This window comes from Silene latifolia, chromosome X (assembly GCF_048544455.1).
Source record: "Silene latifolia isolate original U9 population chromosome X, ASM4854445v1, whole genome shotgun sequence".
NCBI classification, from domain to species: Eukaryota; Viridiplantae; Streptophyta; class Magnoliopsida; order Caryophyllales; family Caryophyllaceae; genus Silene; species Silene latifolia.
This window is the reverse complement of record NC_133537.1, coordinates 37,978,975-37,999,951: the sequence shown is the minus strand read 5'-3', so window position 1 is coordinate 37,999,951 and position 20,977 is coordinate 37,978,975. Positions and strand designations below refer to the sequence as shown.

The window sequence follows — 20,977 nt, the reverse complement described above, 5'->3', positions numbered from 1 at the left end:
TCATCTAAACTCTTTAAGTTAAATATATGAAAAAGACCCAGCACCAATTCTATATCTAAATTATGTTTTAGAAGTAATCTTTCAGCCTCTACTGATTTGCGGACTTTTTAGATAGACGTTCACAAATAATTTCTTCAGGAAAAACTACACGGTGAAATGCTACCAATTTTCACAGGCATAAACTAGGCTTGGAATAAACATGAGTCTCTTCTTTAACTTTTTGCATCCCACGGCTTTAAGACAGGTAAAACACTCAAATAACACAGACCAACGAATCTGTAAATTGCTGTAACTATTCCATTCATTTATCTCATACAATTTATAATCAAAAACCCCCAAACCAATTCTAGGGTTACGAAAATTATCCCAATACTACTATAATTATGCTAATAATTGAATAAAGAGGTAATAGGATAGTCTACTTACGAAATAGGATGAGAATAGGGTGAGAAATCGCCTCGATTCCTCACGCGCTCCCTTCACACACGGCTCCCTCTTCTCTCTTTTCTCTCTTTTCTCATGGTTAAAATGAATATGGTGATAGAGAGATTAGGGTTTGGTTAGATGGGTTATACATATAGGATAGGTGCTATTAAGACGATACGGGCCTAGCCTAGTTAGATTAATTAAAACCCGAGTCACATAATTACCCGAGTCACAAATACACTACACGACCCAGCTGGTAACTCGGCCTAATATAATATCATATTAAAATACCGGGTATTACAGCAACTGACAAAACACCATATGAGATATGGAAAGGGAAAGTCCCGAATCTGCGATACATGAAAGTATGGGGTTGTGATGCTTATGTCAAGAGTAAGTCTGACGATAAGCTTACACCTCGTTCTGAAAAGTGTATTTTTGTAGGCTACCCTAAGGAAACTTGTCGATATTACTTCTACAATAGTAACGAGAACAAAGTGTTTGTGGCTCGTGAAGCTGTCTTTCTAGAAAAAGAATTTATTTCTAGAAGACAGAGTGGGAGAAAATTTGAACTTGACGAAGTTCAAGAGCTACAAACTGATATGACAATACAGGAAGATGTTCCTTCTACGTCTGAATCGGTTATTGTTCCTTCTGAACCTAGGAGGTCAGAAAGGGTTAGTCGCCAGCCTGATAGATACCTTGGTATTATTGAGGAAGATGGTGACTATGAGGTTTTACTTTTAGAAAGTGATGAACCCAAGACCTATAAAACAGCTACTATGAGTTCTGACTCTAAGCTATGGCTCGAGGCCATGCAATCCGAAATGGATTCCATGTACGATAATCAGGTATGGGACCTGGTTGACTTACCTAAAGATGTTCGACCTCTTCAGTGTAAGTGGATATTCAAGATTAAAATCGGCATGGATGGACATAAAGATGTCTACAAAGCTAGATTGGTTGCAAAAGGTTTCACTCAGGTTCATGATTTACACTATGATGAAACTTTTACACCAGTTGCTATGTTTAGATCTGTTCGGATAATGTTAGCGATTGCTGCATTTCATGATTATGAGATATGGCAAATGGATGTCAAAACCGCTTTCCTAAACGGGTTTCTGGAAGAGGAAGTGTTCATGACACAACCTGAGGGTTTTGTGGATCCTAAAAATCCTAACAAAGTATGCAAACTTAAGAGATCCATTTATGGTCTTAAGCAAGCGTCAAGGAGTTGGAATCATCGTTTTGATCATGTTATTAACAGAATGGTTTTTCTCGAAGTGTTGAGGAACCATGTTTAAACATGAAGTTTAGTGGGAGTAAAGTTGTTTTCTTACTTCTTTATGTGGACGACATATTACTCATTGGGAATGATGTTGATATGCTTGCTTCTATTAAGAAGTGGTTGGGAAATCACTTCCAAATGAAAGATTTGGGAGAAGCTCAACAAGCATCTTGGGTATCTGGATCTATAGAGATAGACCCAAAAGGATATTAGCATTGAGTCAAGAAGCATATATCGATAAGATTCTTGACCGATTCAATATGAAAAACTCCAAGAGAGGTTTTCTACCTATGGGTAGTGGGATCACTTTGAGTAAGTCACAGTGTCCTCATCGAGCCCAAGGATATTGAACGCATGAAATCGATTCCCTATGCTTCCGTTGTTGGATCGATCATGTATGCTATGATGTGTTCTCGTCCCGACGTCTCGTATGCTTTGAGTATGACGAGTCGTTTTGAAAACTCCGGTGAGAGTCACTGGATAGCAGTCAAGAATATTCTGAAGTACTTGAGAAGGACTAAAGATTCATTCTTAGTGTTTGGAGGAGAATCAATTACGTATAAGAGGTTATACGGATGCCGCTTCCAAACCGATAGGGATGATTTGAAATCCCGGTGGTTTTGTCTTTTTGCTGAACGGAGGGGCGGTTTGCTGGAGAAGTTTCAAAGAGTCTGTGACTGCTGATTCTACAACGGAAGCTGAGTACATTGCAGCCTCTGAAGCTGCAAAAGAAGCTGTTTGGATTAGGCAGTTTTTAGAACGACTGAAAGTAGTTCCGACCGCCGAGGATCCTATCACTATGTATTGTGATAACAGTGGGGCTATTTTTCAAGCAAAAGAGCCCAAGTCTAGTAACAAGTCTAGACATGTACTTAGGAAATTTCATGTAATTAGAGATTTAATTGAAAGGAAAGAGATTACAGTTTGTAAGGTTGGGACAGCGGACAACATCGCTGATCCTTTAACCAAACCATTGTCTCAAGGTAAACATGATAGTCATATAGTTTCGATGGGGTTGAGACGAATGCCAGAACTATTGTAAATTATTTGATATGTAATAATCAAATATTGTATTTATTATTTCATATGTGATAAGTTGCATTTATCGTTATATTCAGTTTTATGTCTGAATTTATATACTTTGTTTTCTCCAAATAGGTTGTAAAGACAATGTCGAACCCTATTAAGTGAACTGGATTAACATTGTATTTTGTCCCTAGTTACTTAATGAGGTGACGTCTCGGAGTGACTAGATTGTAAGGCGATAGATGACAGGTTCGACTGTCATATGGTCATAGTGATGACTGGTCGATTACATAGGGATATTGTGAGACAATTTGTCGGACAATGACCGTTTATAGAGTCCTTTTGTTGCTAGGTCGTGGCGAGGATTTCTATTTATTCCTTCGAGTCAATTCTTTAGATTGGTGACTATTTGTCTGAGTTGGTACGGTTTTCCGGTGACTTTGGTTTTTGTTCTAGGTCGCACCGTAAAAGGAGGTCGATGAGCATTTACTGGGTCATTGTGATCTGTATCGAATGAAGAAAATAGGTCAACAGGATTGTACTTTTAAGTCATATTTTATCTCAAGGCCACTCGAGGAGAGATGACTGTGAATGGGTGGCCACGCTCGGATGAAATCTATAGTAGATTATCCGGTCAGACAGTCATTCTCCTGATCGAGGAAACCACTTTATGATATGATCACGTGCAAGAACGACCTGAAAGACATCTTGCATTGAGTGGGAGATATTATTGGACAAGAGAATTGGTAACGCACACTTGTGTCAGACAAGTGGGAGATTGTTGGAGTAGTGTCCTCCACAATAAGTGCGTTTACATATTAAATCTCGTAAAAGGAATATCAGGGATTTATTTATTTATTTGTTAGCTGATCGTCGTTAATCGGTAATGATTGGCTGACTAGAGTTTGACATTACTGTCGTGTGACGACGGTGATCAGCTGATCCCTTTAGGTCACACCTATAGGATGATGCCCAAATAGAATAAATTAATTGTTTGTATGAGATACGAGATAATTAATTCCTTATATTATTTGACTCTTAGTTAGTCACATAAATGTATTATTTGATGACGGGTTACGAACTCGGGACAAAGAGATTTATTATTTAATTATGAGATATTTAAATAATAAATGATTAGAATTTATTAATTAATTATTAATTAATTAATTTTATACGATATGTGTATATGTTTTGAGGTGAAATTAATTAGCTATTAAATTTTACAAGAGGTTGTAAAATTAGCTAAATGGATTAATATTACACATTGTATGTTGATAAAATGGTCTTATGATTACTTAATAGTTAAGTAGTCATTGGTAGTTAATTTATATTATTTAAGTGTTAAAGAAATTAAATTAATATTTAATTATGTAAGATAATTAAATATACGACTTATAAGCATTTGTGGGGCAAATATCGAAAATCGAAATGGACCAAAAGTAGTCAACATATACTGGTTTTTTGAGGACATCACAAGTGTCTTTTAGGTGGATTTTTCCACTTATAATTGTCCCCTCAAATTGCCTATAAATACCATTGAAACTCCACCATTTCTCTAGTTGGAAAAATTTGAAGAAAAATTGGTCTAGGTTCATATACACTACCTAAAGACCAAATTTTTCTTCTTATTTTGTTCATCTTTTATATCAAAAACATATATAAATATTAACTAATAATATTATCAAAGTAATAATATTTATTAGTACATCATATATACAATTAAATAAGGTTTACTACTACATATATCTAGTTAGTATTGTAGTAGTATTTTGGGTTGATTCTTGGGTGTATCCTTAGGAGACCATCTTTTTGGTGGTTTGTTGTCTTGGAGGATCATCCATTTTCATAGCTCAAGAACAACATCAAGGAAGGAGTCCTTGAGTTGTGCCCAAAACTTGCCTTATACAATGTAAGGAACTTTTGTCTTAAGATGGTTTAATACCATCTTTTATACTTTTATTTGCATTCATGTAGATTTAGACCATTTTAAATTAATTTGTAATTTTAATATCATAAGATGAGTATTAATATGGTCTAAATAATTAACATGCTCATCATTCTTCAGGTCATCCTCTTGAGGAAGGAGATAAGGCACTTCATCTGTCATAGAAGCTTCATCAAAAACTTTAACTGACTCCTCTCTGAAAATTTCAGCTTCCAAAGCATCCAATTCAGCTTCTATGTCAACATTCTTATCACAGCTGTAAACGATCTCAGGAGGAGGATCATCTCCATAAATCAGCTTCTCCATTTCATCCACTTCCTTGTTTCATGGATATGATGCAACAGCAGGGGCGTCAAGTGAATTCCTGTCAAAACATAAAGCAAGACAATCATCAAAAGTAGGATGAAGAGCATTAATCATATGACAAGAAGCTTTTAAATCAGGAGGACGTTTTAAAGCATTATCTAGAACAAATCTAATAGTGTCATCCCCAACTCTTAGTGTCAGACTACCATCCCTAACATCTATGAGTGCTCCTGCAGTGTGAAGGAATGGTCTACCAAGAATGATGGATACTTGAGAATCCTCAGCCATATCTAAAACAATAAAGTCATCTGGAATAAAATACTTCACTACTCTAACGGGCACATCCTCTAAGACACCCATAGGTTTCTTTAAAGATCTGTCGGCCATTTGTAAGGTCATATTAGTGATACGGAGTTGACCCATATATAACATTTTACATATTGAATATGGCATGACACTAACACTAGCCCTTAAATCACAAAGGGCTCTATCAATAGCTATACTACCAATATGATAAGGAATAGAAAAACTCCCCGGATCCTTAAGCTTTGGTGGTGAGTTAGCTTGTAATGCGGCCGCGCACTCCTGAGTAAATGCTACTGTCTCCACTTCATCAAAAGACCGCTTCTTTGATAAGATTTCTCTTAAAAATTTAGCATACGCCGGCACTTGAGTTACCAATTCAGTAAATGGCACTGTCACTTGCAGATTTTTCACTACCTCCATAAACCTTCTAAACTGCTTATCCAGCTTAGACTTTTGTTGACGATGTGGAAAAGGTAGTGCAATAGTAATCGGCTCGGCTTCCTTTGCTTTAGAATCAACTTTTGAAACACCGTCATCGACCAGGGAGGTTTCTCAATCGAGCCTGATGACACTCGATCGAGTACTGAAGTTCCTCAATCGAGCCTAATGCTACTCGATCGAGGAACCTTGGCAGATTCGTTGTGTTGATTTTTCTCGCTTTTATTCTCAGCTCGTGTTTCAACTTTGTCAACTTCTTTTTCATCATCACTTAGCTCCAAATTTCCCAATCCCCTAGGATACATGTAGGGAATCTCATCTTCATTAGTGGGCATGTCCGGACCGTTATAAGAAGTACCGCTCCTCAAAGAAATTGCATTAACTTGCTCATGAGCTTGTTTACCTTGAGGAGGAAGACCAGACTGTTTTGATGGATTTTGAGCCGCCATTTGAGCAACTTGAGTATCCAACATCTTATTATGAGGCATAAGTTCGGAGATTTGAGCCGTTTGCTTTTGTTGCATCATTAAAGTTTGTTGCAATAGTGATTTTAACTCCGACACCTCATTACTTGGAGCTTGAGGAGGAGGTTGAAATTGTTGAAAACCTCCTTGATTTGGCCTTTGATAACTTCCTTGTGGCTGATTACCACGATTTGTAGGGATAATATAGGTACCTTTTTGAGGAGCTTGAAAGAAGTTAGAATATGGTGTACCTTGTTTGAAAGACTGGAAAGCATGGACTTGCTCAATGGTACTCATACACTTGGCCGCAGTATGGCCATCTATCCCACATCTCTCGCATGACACTTCTTGTTGAACCATGTGAACCATCTCTTGCTTACCAAGGACTGGGTTGTCTTCAATTCAGCAATTTGAGCCGTTAGAGCCTCCAGTTGTGCTGCAATAGCACTATCTGTACCACTTCCTCTCTTACTTCCCCTAGGGTTACCATACTCAACTGTGTGAGTAGCTATCTGATCAATCAACTTCCAAGCATTACCATCATTAGTGTTATCTTGGAATCTCCCATTGGCAGCTGAATCAAGTAAGGCTTTATGATCATCATATAACCCGTTATAGAACTGGTTGCAAAGGAACCAAATCTCGAATCCATGGTGAGGGACGGACTGCACTAGTCTTTTGAACCGTATCCAAGCTTCATTAAAATCCTCAGTAGGACCCTGTTTAAAACTTGTAATTTGACTTCTAAGAGCATTGGTTTTCTGTGGTGGAAAATACCTCTTGTAGAATGCAAGAGCCAATGAAGTCCAGTTGGTAATTGCGTCGGTCTCCATGTCTAAGTCCCTTAACCACTCAGCTGCATCATCTCTCAAAGAGAAAGGAAATAAAATTTACTTGACCTGATCTTGAGACACCCCAGCTGTCAAAGAAATAGAACAATAATAAGTAACAAACTTTTTCATTTGCTTTGCGGGGTCCTCTCCTACGTTTCCTCCAAATAAATTCCTCCCTATCAAGCTTATGTATGAAAGCTTGATCTCAAAAGTTCCCTTATCAGCGGTAAGGAGCTTGAAGCCTTTAGGAATAGAATCAACTGTGGGTTCGGAGTGACTTGCTAATGTAGTCATATTTGGTGTTGTAGAAGAAACTGGCGCAGAAATAAGAGAGTCCTCTACAAAGGATGAACCTTCTGCAAAAGTATACAGCTCGTAGTCAAGTATACTCAAGTCTTCCACCTGACTTACTTCTCTTTGAAATTTTCGTCTATAGCGAAAATTTTTTTCTGGCTCGGGATCAAACAGTATAATCTCTAACCTATTAGACCTAGGCATACATGAAAACAACAAGAAAAGATAAAACTGTCTCAAGGAACTGAAGTTCCCTGAAACAAAAGACAAAAATAAACACAAACAAACAGAAAAATTGTTGCCTCCCCGGCAACGACGCCAAATTTGACAAGGTTAATTTCAGTCGTTTGCCTTAATCAAAATAAATCCTATACTACTAGTAACAAGATAGCTAGCGGTAAGTCAGGGTCGAATCCACAGGGAGGCGATGATTATCTAGTTTTGATTTCTAACAGGTAACTGCAAAGTAAATAAAAGATGAATAACAATAATATTAAAGAGTCTAGGGATTCGGGTTCACTAGGTAGTCATCAAAGGGGAGGATTTGATTCATTAATTGAGCAATTTATATTGTTAAAAGTCATATGATCAGTCGATTCAATATTTATTTTAGATCTAATTTAACATGTTATCGCTATCATTAAATTATCTCTATTCAATTATCGTGGCAAATACTAGTCTTAACCCGGTCGGTGAAAATCCTAGTTTATGCAAGACTAATTAATTAACTCTGATCATTAATCAATCAATTAGATGTAAAACGATAATTAAACAACAATAGAAAGCAATTTAACAATCAATTCATAATAACCGCTTTCTAACAACCTAGATCCCCTTTCACCCTAGATTAAGAATTTAGCTACTCATACTAATACCAATAACAACAATAACGATATAAGAAAGTATAATTAAGAACATAAAAGATGAACAAGTAATTGAAATAATAATTATTAATAGATTAAAACAATACCGTAAAATAGAAATGTTTAGATCCGGAGGTAAGAACAATAAATATAAACTAAACTAAGTATTTTAGAGAGTTTTTAGAGTAACTATGCTAAACCTACGGAAAATAAAGCGTAATTAACCTAGGATACGAGTTTAGGTATTTAAAATAACATATGTTCCCTTCGAGACTGCAGCAACTCGTGCTCCATTCCCGACTCGCAGGTCCACATCACCCTTTTCGAGAGGTATGATGTTCTTTAGGTCCTGCAAATTATTGCACAGATGAGAACCACAACCAGTATCAAGTACCCAAGTTCCGAAACTTGTATAGTTGTATGGTTAATCTCAATCATATGAATATAAGATGACATACCAACAGGAACGACGCGGCCTGCTGTGATGTCCTCACGATACACGGGACAATTCCTCCTCCAATGTCCAGTCTTGTGACAATGGTGGCACTCAATGTCACCGCCCTTGCTCTTTGCCTTGCCCTGTGAGCCACTAGTCTCACCGGGCCCACTCTTACCGTGTCCTGGCTTTTTAAACTTTGGCTTACCTATAGCTAGGTCGCCATGAGCCTTGCCCTTACCTTTACCCTTGTTGGAAATCGTGAGAACATCCTGCTTCATGCTTCCACTCAATTTCATATCCTTCTCGGTCTGTACGAGAAGGGAATGTAGCTCATGAGGACTCTTTTTCAAGTCATTCATGTAGTAGTTCGCCCTGAAAAGGGCAAAACCATCGTGAAGAGAATGAAGCATTCGGTCTATGACAATGCTCTCACCGATTTTACAATCAAGTGCCTCCAGCTTCTCGACATTCTCAATCATGTGAAGAATGTGTGGGCTAACCGGTTGGCCCTTCTGGAGTTTCGCATCAAAGAAGCGACAGGTATGCTCATAAGTAACGATTCTCGGTGCCTTTGAGAACTCGTTAGTCGGGCGTGGTGAAAATCTTGTTTGCACCCTGAGCAATGAAGCGTCTCTGCAAATTGGTTTCCATTGCAAAGATGAGTACGTTCTTTATCGCACCCACTTCCATAACGAAGTCACTATAAGCGAGTGACTCGTTGACTCCTGCATTGGGGCCTGGGTTTACCAATATTGGCTCAATTAAGTACTTGAGCTTACCGTCAGCAATGGCAGCATTCCGTAGTGCCGCCTCCCAGTCCGCAAAGTTGGACCCATCATTATTCAGTCGAGTGGACTGATTCATGTGGTCCATGAAAGCTTTCAGCCAGGACTCGCGTCCAAGTGTGGCACTAGGCATTGGGATTGCGTTATTTCTAGCCATTTAGTTGTAACGGTATTATGAAAATAAACGTGTTCTACACTGCGAGAAGAAGAATAAAAATAATAAGCATGTGCATCGTTTATATTTTTAAGTCTAATGAACTACTGTCATAACGCGAAGACTCAAAACATTTATACAATTGACCTCCCTCAAGAATTATATAAATGATCCCAAGACTCAATTCTCTGTAAATTGATAAGCTAACCTTTTAGCTAATTCTACCGTTAGAATTCTTGGTCGATAAATTTCTGTAAATTCTATCTTTAGTCCATCATAATCACGAGAAACTCTTCGAACTATAATGTTGAGATAAACTAAGTCAACAAAAACTACTTACCCAACGTAGAAGGGGTCATATTATGCCTACCGACGAAGAAGGGATTCATAGTTGTTTGCCCTTATAAAGACTAATCTCAATTTCCGTTTTAGAGGAAGATCCCATCAACTTAATTTTAATTCATTTTAAGTGAACTAATATGTAGCATGCGTGAATGAATAAACTAAGGTGATGGCTTAATAAACATGTGACATCTGTATGTCTATGAAAACTAACATACAACCTATATGTGTCAATTTTCATGCATTTTAGTAGTAGGTGGTTTGGTTTAGGCGGAATATGATGCATAAACTATCATGTGAATGAAAAGTAATAGGAATGAAAACGTAAAAACAATAATAAAGTCCTAGTGTGGCCTATCCTATCAAAATGAACGTTAAATACTAGTTTGGAATCCATCCTTGGACCCGAGAAGCTTGTCTCGATGTTCCATCTTGATCCTATAGCGGGAGTGAGTTCCAATCTCCATCTTTAGTCTTCTTTGAAATTACAATAAATAAATTACATAATAAACCTATTTATTACATTCTAATTTCAAAACCCAAAACTAAAGAAAAATAAAAGGAGATACGAGATCTCATAATTACATAAAAAATTATGTTTCCTTCATTACGAAAACATAATTTGACTAAGGCCACACTAAGTATTACAAATTACAACCGATTGCAAAAATACGTAAATAAATTCATTCAACGATTCATTCAACAAAAATAAAATGCATCAACTAATAATAAATTAAACATACATGACACAATTCCTTAATTATGTTGATTAATTTTATCCAAACCACCTATTTAAATTAACGAATTAAGTACCAATTCCTCAATTAATCACATTAATTTCAAACTTAATTCATATTAAACTTGTAATATGAATTTAATCCATCAATATTTTAAACTGCTTTAAAATAATTAGGTATCTTTAAATTTTGTGAACCGCTTCACAAAATTATCATACATTATAAATTTAATGTATAAACAAAATTGGCCAAAACAAAAAAAAAACAAAATCCTTTTTTTTTCTTTTGGTCTCGGCTGAACAGTAAAAAAAAACAATTTTTTTTTTATAATTTCAGCACGGCTAAACTAAAAACAGAAAACAGCTTTCCATATTTTGTACACGGGTTTATCTGTAAAAACCGAAACAAGACAAATTTTTTTTTTTTAAATCTATCCTATGTGAATAGTAACCACGTGAACAGTAACAGGAAAAAAAAATTTCTTTTCTCGGATGCTTTTCAAATCGGCATAAACAAAAACGGCCGCAAAAAACATTAATCGGTTTTTCAGGAGAAACCGAAAGAAAGAAAAAAAGCATATTTTTTTTTTTTAATAATACTGTTCATCCGTGAACAGTAACGGAAACGAAAAAAAAAATTCCACGGCTCAACAAAATTCCAGCCGATCATATTTTTTTTCGCAAATCCTAATTATTGTTTACAAACAATTTTATGAGAATCATTAAAATTAAAAATTCGTGGCCTTGGCTACGATACCACTTGTGGGATTTATCTGTATGCATCCCTTTATTTTTAAGGATTATAACAAATTATAAAGTGATGATTACGAGTCATAAAACTAAAATGCATAAACAAAACGTAAAGGATTAAGAAATCACTAAAACTTGGGAGAGACGGTCTCTCACTAAGTTATTGAGAGACCAATCTTTCGTACCCTTTTATTTGTATTTCGTACCCTTTTTATTGTTGATCGTGACATACTAATTTCGTACCTATTTACATAATAAATGTACCCATTTTATGATTAATTATAATTTGTACCTATTTTATTACCTTTAGTATCATTTTTTCTTAAAATTGTACAATGGTCTTTCAATAAAGCTTATTAAGAGACCGTCTTTCAGGAGACCTACTCTTAAGAAATAACCTTCGGTCTTAGCTGTTATGACCTATGAACAATATCGCAATGATATTCTCCTATCAGTTGCACCCAAGACGATATGAGAAATGTCCTTTGATTTTGCTAGAATCAATCCAAAAATTAACTGATTAATTTTTAGGTTTTTTTTGTGTTTTTTTCCGATGAGAGGAGGCAAGGGATTTGAGTACCCTCACTATTACCACTATGACACATTCATCTTGTTGATATTAAATATAACCGATTACATTTAATTACGAATTAACAGATTAATTCGTCCAAGCTAACATTACATACATTTAATTAAATATAACTTATTATATTCAATTTACGAATTAACAGTTAATTCGTCTCAACTAATATTATTTAATCTTCATTAAATAATTGTCTCATCAACACATTGACTAACTGTTTAAGTGTTTAGTTATATAAAGCATCAATGTGATTATATTTCTATAACCACATCTCTCAAACACATCCTATAGGTGTGACCTTTAGGGACCAGTTGATCACCGCCATCTGTAAGATAATAACGTCAAACTTTCTAGCAAACCAACCGTTATTAGGTAATCGTTAAGCAACTGATTAAAATACGAAGTATACCCTTGTGAACCTGTAACAGATTTACAAATGTTATCACACTAATTTGTGGAGGACACAAGCTCCAACAATTATAGCTAGAATTGAACTTCAGCTATGACTTATTTCTTTTATTATATATGCTCATTATTTGATAAACCTTTATTTGCATGATTTACAGCTTTTTCAAGAAAAAATGGCATATTCACAAGAAGAAATTGATGAGGTTTGGGACTTATGGGCGTACAATTTTCTAAATGTTTAGTCATACAATATATAATGTACTAGATTTTGCGAACTATCTTTTTTTTGTTGTATGAAAGTATGATAAACGACCTTTGTTGGTTGTTGAATTTGGATGACGTCTTTTGTGATTTTGGTTGTATAAAAGTATGATAAACGACCTTTGTTGGTTGTTGAATTTGGATGGCGTCTTTTGTGAAAATGCAACAAGCAAGTTATGATTTTGTTATTTATGAGCATGGAGAGGATCATCTTAATTAGCCATACAAATGGTCTGTTTTGTATGAAGAAAGAATTAGCAATTGCATTTTTTTTAAAAAGAATTTAAAAATTAATGGACATCGGTTTTTTTTTAATAAAAGGATGTCTACCATATGCAACTCGCATCAGCTTTAGATAAAAAACTGATGCATATACATAAAATAGACATCAATGTTTAAATAAATTTGATGTATATAGGTAAAACATACATCAGAGTTACATGAACATTGATGTACATAAGTCTAATAGACATCAGACTATTATAAACATTTGATGTATATTATAGTAAATTTGACAGGCTAAAGTCGTATGCCTCAAATTAACAATTTATATCACTTAAATCCAAATACTAAACAGTAGTAAAGCGGAAATAAGGGTCGAACCCAAGGGAATCAGATTAACAATTTATGCAATTTATAATGTAGGAACAGTGGATCTTTAATGTAATTAAAGATCGTAGTAACAAAGGGGGGGGATTTGAGTTGATTTTCTAATAAACTAAGATTAATAGCTAATGCAAATTGAGTAATAAAACTAATGATTTTCGGTGTATCAAATGATTTAAAAGGGTCTTAGAGCCAAGCATATATCCACACTCAATAACAATTGATCACTGTAAGACGGTTTCAATTACTAATCTTGATTACTCTATCATGAATGACAAATTCCAATTCTCCTTAAGAATAGTTAATTAAAACGAATCCCGTTCTTAATCAACCCTAACTGTTAAACAACCTTAACAATCCAGTTCAAGATTTAATTCAACAAAAAGAATATAAAATAGAGAACTCGATAGAGAATAAATAATGCATACAATCCAGTTGCACTTTAGATATTTATGTGAATCGCTTCTAAGTACTAATATCAACGTATCCCGTTCAATATTAATTCCTAGTTGTTACTAGCGTAGAGTTAATCAATAAATCCTATTCAATTAACAATACTAACAATAGAATGAAGAAATCAATCACTAGTTGTACACCTAGCAATAATCAATCGACACTCATAAAATTAATAACTAAGCAATCCACAATAATCAAGACAAGAAATTAAAACATTCAAACTCACAATCGTATTACGAGCGCTTCAATTGCTCGAATCCAAGAAGAAAGATTAGTTACACATCGTCTGCTAAAAACAATAATAGGGTTTCTCTTCTCAAAGTTCTGTCCATCTTTTCTAAAACTAAAATAATAAGTTATATAGTAATAAGGTAAATTAATTAAAGTAGGAAATAAAGTACTAAAAATAATAATAATAATAAAATTCATCGGAACAAACCGAGTCAAATAAGGAAACAAAACACTAGAATTTAATTGGAAACAAAGCTGGAAGCGTGATACAGCAGCACGCGCATAGGTCGCGCCTCGGTCGCGCCTCGGTCGCGCACCGCTCGAATGTAGGTTGAATGCTGGTCACGCATAGCTGCTGCCGCTGCCCTTTTCTTTTGATTTATGCGCGCTCAATTAGCGCACTTTAAGCACACACGTCTCATGTATCTCCATAGGTATCCGGGCCTATCTCTCCTCGGACTTGGACTCCGTTCTAAACTTGTAAAACCGGCCCAATAGCTAACCAAAGCTCACTAACAAATAACCTGCAATTAAGCTTCATAATACTACTCCAAGCCATTAAAACCATACTAAATCGCTCCAAATAACTACGACTAAATGAGTCGTATCATATATTATAGTACATAGACATCAAATAAAAAAAAAATCAGATGTCTATAATTTAATAGACATTAGTTGCAAATCCGATGTCTATTATTCGACAATGGACATCACTCAACTTAACATCGATTGTGAATATGATGCCCATTGCTAAAAAGTCCGATGTCTATTCAATATTTTGTAGTAGTGACCATTGAACCGATGCTTATTTGATGCATTCATATGTTGTGGAAAATTTTTGCCGATCGACTTGTTTTCACTCAAAATACCGAAGAGTGAAAATTTACTCGGTCAGGTAACCCAGTTTGGGCGAAACTTCGCTGCAAGTCGAAAAATGCCGGAAGGTTAAATTTCACTTGATCGGACGAAATTTCACCCCACTAGGTGACTTTTTATTTTTGTCCTGGAAATATGACAAAAATAGCGTTGAAAAAACTAAGCAGCTTAGGCACTTGAATTACTGATTTGGAGTCCGGATGAGTAAATGACGTCTTTTTTACCATCTCAGCTTTTGTAAGTGTCTAATAAATTGACTGTGTGCATTGAATGGTTACTGAATCTTGTCATGCATTGTGTGTTGTCTAACATACTTAGCTGATGAGTCATTTGAGTATGATGACGTTGTTCAGAGGTTGACACTTGTGTTGATCGACCCGGTCGTCAAATAATGTACTGATGACATGTAGGAGGTTGCCACATTGTCGTTATTTTGGTTGTGTGACGTAATAATAGTGGTGCTCGATTCGTAATGTCGTTCTTTTTGTGGTGAATCTGGGCTCATGATGTCGTTCTTTTGGTTATGAGCTAAACGAGTCTTCCTCTATGATGTCGTTCTATGGGTCATAAGGATTAAAGCTTGTGGTGCTGGTTCACGATATCGTTCTTTAGGTTTAAAATGTAGTTCTTTTGGTTATGAATCGTTTACCGTATTATGGGCCGTTCTTATAGTGAGATATGTTTTAATTACCTCTTGGATTGTGTGCCACGATGTTCTTCTTTTGGTTGTGTGTCCTGGGTACCTTGTGTGTTGTGTCGTTGTGAAGTCATTATTTTGATCATAATGATGTAAGTCATTTGTGTTGCTATGATGTTGTACTTTTGGTCATAGCCTTCTGAATTTGAAATTGTTTGTTTGTTCTTTTCTTTGAGTATTGTGTGTATTGTATCTTCGACATGCTTTAAAGGTAGCTCTAGGCCGGATGCTTTTGTGTTGTATCTTGGACATGCTTTAAATGTAACATCTAAGCTGGATACTTACGTATGTTGTATTTTGAACATGTTTTAAAGGCAGTCTCTGAGCTAAGTACTTCTTGTGTCTAATGGTACTTCCTTACCTTGTTGATACTCTTGTTTATTGTTAATTTGTTTTTTGGCTGCTGTAAAACAAGTTCTTATACAGATGACATTTGACTCATTTGTTCAAATGCACTTATTTTAGTAAAACCATAGCCTAAAGCGACAAAGTAAAAGTAACTACATCGGGTAAATAAAGCGCATTGGTGGTGTACGGCCGACGGAGGAAGGTCATCTTCATCCAGTACCTTCGGTGATCGGAGCTCGCCACATGATCAAACAAATCCTTACTCTTTTTTTCAACGGAGTTTCAGAGAAATACCTACAACAAGACACAACCATGTGTCTCAAAGATTCATCCCCTTGGCTATGGTACACAACATCTGGAAACCAACGAGACCCTTGAACTATCGAGCGTGAGCAAAGTGCACTTACGCCACTAGGACGTAGAAAGGAAATGTGGAATGCAGACCACGAAGTCTACCTCCTGAGAATCGAAAACTCCTACACTCTGAAACACAATCCCTGCGGACAAGAACCTTGTAGCCAAGAAAAGTGAGTAGGTAGATAGGTAGCGGAATAGGAGCCACTTTGAACAACCTTCTAACCAACGCCATCTCAGAAAGACAAATCGAGATAGAAACAAAACAAGTCGGATGCAAAGTTACTAATGTAACTCGTATTTACGCATATTTAGTCACCTAACTAGCCTAGTTGCTATGCCTTTTAGTTTGTATTAGGGTCGTTTCTTGTCTTTAACTTCCTATTATGCATATTCTATGAGGTTTGGTGTCCTTGGTAGGAGAAGAGCATTAACCTTGCCTAAACGGAGTAAATCGGAGCTAAATTAATTGCATCCAACGACCAAGAATCAAAGAGGAGACCAAGGCTAAAAGTCGTAGCTCAATAAAGCAAGTTTTAGGGTAATGAAGGACAATCCTCACGACCCAAGAATCTATCCCCACAAGTTATTGGGCAAGGATGACGAGAAGGGAGCCATTACAAGAGGAAATTGCTTGGAAACAAACCAAGACTTGCTTGTTTGGCTCTAAAACTATGCTAGATGAGACAACGTCAAAAAATCAAGTGGTCTAGGCTTTTGAATCACTCTAATAGGAGTCCGGATGAGGAAATAACATTCGTTTTGCAATCCGAGCTCAAATGGACAAGCTGAGACCCAGGATGCCCGACCTGAGTAGAGGACGCCCGACCTAAGACCCATAATTGTTTCTTCACAGCTCCAGGACGCCCGACCTGAGCAGAGGACTTCCAAGGAGTTAGTCGTGTTTGGTGGGCCTAGCCTTCATTTAAGCCAATAATTAACCCTAAAGCTTACTTACTCTATATATCCCTCTTGTATTTAAAGGAGATTAAGCCCTCTTAGAGTACATTAAGCCTCCTTAGATTAGATTAGCAGTAGATTAGTTTTAATCTTTCCACAATTTACATCAAGCATTCAACAATTGTTCTTTTAATCTTCAATAGTTTACATTTGGATCTCTTGGGTATGTATTTGAAGACTAACTGACAAGTATCCATCTTTATTCAAGGATTCTTCTTTATTTATGTTCCATCTTTACTTTCCAAGTTGGTAACCTTCTTAATCCCTCTTTATTTATTAATCTCTTGTTTTATTACCTTGCTTAATCATCATATTCATTTGTGTTGTGATGTTTGACACCATTGCTAGCATATTAATCATGATGTGTAGTGAGTCGTCTTCTAGTTAGGGTTTGGGGGATTAGGAGAGTAATTATGGGATAGATCTATTCTTAATGAGTTCATATGAATGCTTGCTTATTGCACTTTCAACTTATGCTCATGTTATATTAGATGAAATGCTTGATTGACAACCTAACATGATTCTCTTATCTTTTCAATAAGACTTGTAAGATATAAGCTAACTCAAGGCTTGTTAGACCATGCATATTGTTAAATAGGGAGAAACAAGTCGATTTAGGTGTTGTAAAGTTGTGACCAACTCGGCTCTGAGACCTAAGTCTCCCTAGGAATTGTAAGACATAAACTAACTCGATTCCAACACAATAATAATTGCTTGTATCTATACGACTCATTAATGTGATCTTACCATGATTCCCGTATGATCACATGACACCATAGTGTCTTTAATCATTTGTTTACATCTTCATCTCTATTTACTTCCCTTGTTCTTCATTTGTTTACATTTCCTTGTCGTAGTTTAGAACACAACCTCAAACACCAATAATTATGACTTAGAACCCAAAGCACACCGTCCCGTGGATCGACCTCGACTTAACCACTTACTAATTATTTGTTGAGAATATAAATGTGTTTTATTGAGTGAACAATGACTCACTCACATCAAAATGGCGCCGTTGCCGGGGACGGTGTTTTGTCATTAAGTTCTTGTTTGTTTGTCTATTTTAATTGTGCCTTAATCTTGAGGAACTTGTTGCTCAAGGTTGTTTTTACCGTTTTCTTGTAGTTTCCTTGTTTGTAGTTATATCTTTGTCCTAGCTATGATGATGACCGAAGGCTTGGCACATGGAGTATGTGGTGGATCTATTGAGTATGACTACCATGGGTATGGGGAGTTTCAGGAGCAAGTCAACACAAACTTACCTTACAACTCATACAATGAAAGTCCTAACTACTACCCAAACTTGTTTTACCAAAGCCCCCACATCCAATATCCACAACCCTGCCCTCCCAAAACCCACTTTACAATCAATGCCAAATGTCATCCTATAATAAACACCCATACAACCAATCTCCCATGTACCCATAATAAGAGAATGAGCATACCTTTGACATGCAAAGTGTGGTTCTCCAAATGCTAAGAGACCAACAAAATTTCTTCATGCAAATGCTAGAAGAGAGCCAAGCTAGGGACAATGTTCTAAAAAATATTGTTACTAATGGTGAGGAGTTGGCAAATTAAATTGTCCAAATGGAAGCCACCCAAATGCTCAATGAAGAAGAAGGGGAAGATAATGAGGGTGAAGATGAATTTGGATGGCATTATGAAGCTACTCTTGTGAATCCCTACCACCTCCCAAATTCATAGGCATTGAACATCCCATATTCCAACTTGTACCCCACTTTACAAACATTCTTGATATATGTGAATATGAAGATGTAACTTTTAAGGATGGGGAGTGCTTGCTTGATTATGGACCAAGAGTGTATGATGAATTGGAGCATGATGAAGTTGGGGAGGAGAGCAATGGTGAATATGAGTTGGAGGCCAATTATGAGACAGGCACTTTGTCTAAATTGCCTCATGTATCTAGCTCACCCACTAGCCTTGCATCTCCAATTTGGGATACCTATGATGATGATGAGGAAGACCTCCCACCATAATTTCCTTCTATAATCCATGTAGAAGAAGTGTGTTCCCTTTACACTTGTGGGAGTAGAGGTAAAACTTGGAAAGAAGAGGTTGATGAATTTGAACTTGCTATCTTTGAATAATTGAGAGGCCAAGAGGAAAACTATGATGTTGGCATCTTTGATCATAGTTTGGAAGAAATTGAAACTCTCTTCTTTGGAAATGGTTCAAGTTTTAAGGAGGGTCAAAAAGAAAGTGAGGAAAATGAAATCATGAATGACCTCAATGGATTGATGAATCAATGCTCTATCATCATAGAATTTGAAAGAGATGGTGGAGAGTGGAAGCCTCCGGACGAATATGGGCCATACTTCATACCTTGTATTGACAAGAATCATAGGCTTGTTGGTTTGAAGCATTGCAGAGGCTCAAGTGCTAAGGGCAAGGTGAATGAGAGAGTAAGTGGCAAGCTCCCTTGGCCAAGCTTCATATTAAATTGGAACAAACCGTATTCATGCTTGTTTGAAGATTGTGCTCAATCTTTTGACCGGTTATTGAGAGCATTAAGCAACATGGACAACATCAATAAACATGACAATATGAAATGAGTTTCGTGGAGTCCTCCCTCTCACCACCATTTGTACGATATCCTATCCTTTGACTTTGCATTGCATTTACCCTTGCATTTGGTTATTTACATATACATTTACCTTGCATTCATTTAGATACCTCATGATTAAACCTTCGTCTTTGGTACTTTGGATGATGTTTTGAGCGGTTTGGGGAGGTTTAACCATGAGTGGCATCTTGCATTTGTATTATATTCTATATTACACTTGCATTATATAGTTCATATAGCATAGCTTGCCTTGTAATATATGTCATATAGCTCATGTAGTTAGTTGCATTTAGTTCATGCATTCATGTATGGTCAATCATGACCAAACCTCATTTCTCCAACACTAGAAATAGTGTTTAAATCGGTTTGGGGAGGTTTGATCATAAGTAACCTAAGCTAATTTAAATTAGCTTTCATATTAATAGAAAACATGCATCACTTTAGCTTAGTATAGCTTAATTGTATCAATTGTGACATATGACATATAGTTGCATTTATATAGATCATGTGGGAAATATCGGTATCTTTCCTCTATAAATTTTCGGATTATAACGAAATTATAATAATGAAAAACTAGTCATAAACGAATTTACATAAACAAAAAGAATGGAGATTAAGAATTAAACTTTAGTCCTAGCAAATATGGCCTAAGAACAAATATCAAATTGATATTCTCCTAATTGTTGTACCCAAGATGCTCCGAGAAATGCCTCTCAATTTGCTAGAATGAGATCCCCAATTTCTGATTAATTTTTAGGGTTTTTGTGTGATGAGTGATGTGAGAAAATTAGGTCAAAAGAATTAAGAGAAATGATCTCCCTCTTGCCCTCTTGTAACCGTGCAAATGGGGAGGAATTAGGGAAGATATTATTCTTCCCTTTTTCTCTCTTATTTCGGTTTTTTTCCCACCAACCACCAAAAATAAGGAGAAAAATATCTTCTTATTTTAGGTTGGTTTATGTAATGTATAAAATGTTTATTTTATTTCAATTGTCATATTTATGTCGACATGTATTAATAAGTCTACACACAACAGTTTGCAGTCGATTTATTAATACCGGTCTGTCAACATTTTATTATGATAATTCCGCATAATATATACATTAACTATAAATATCGTATATTTATAATTTGCTTATTAAATATAACTGGTTACCTTGAATTACGAATTAACATCTTAATTCGTTTAAGCTAACATTATATACATTAATT

At 36.0% G+C, this 20,977-nt stretch overlaps 1 non-coding gene across 1 annotated transcript; it reads left to right on the top strand.

Annotated features, from left to right (window-relative positions):
- The first annotated feature begins 6,844 nt into the window (after positions 1-6,844).
- On the top strand, positions 6,845-6,951 carry LOC141625375 (small nucleolar RNA R71). The gene has a single exon (XR_012535160.1). It is a non-coding gene; the product is annotated as a small nucleolar RNA R71 (small nucleolar RNA).
- Positions 6,952-20,977: the final 14,026 nt, after the last annotated feature.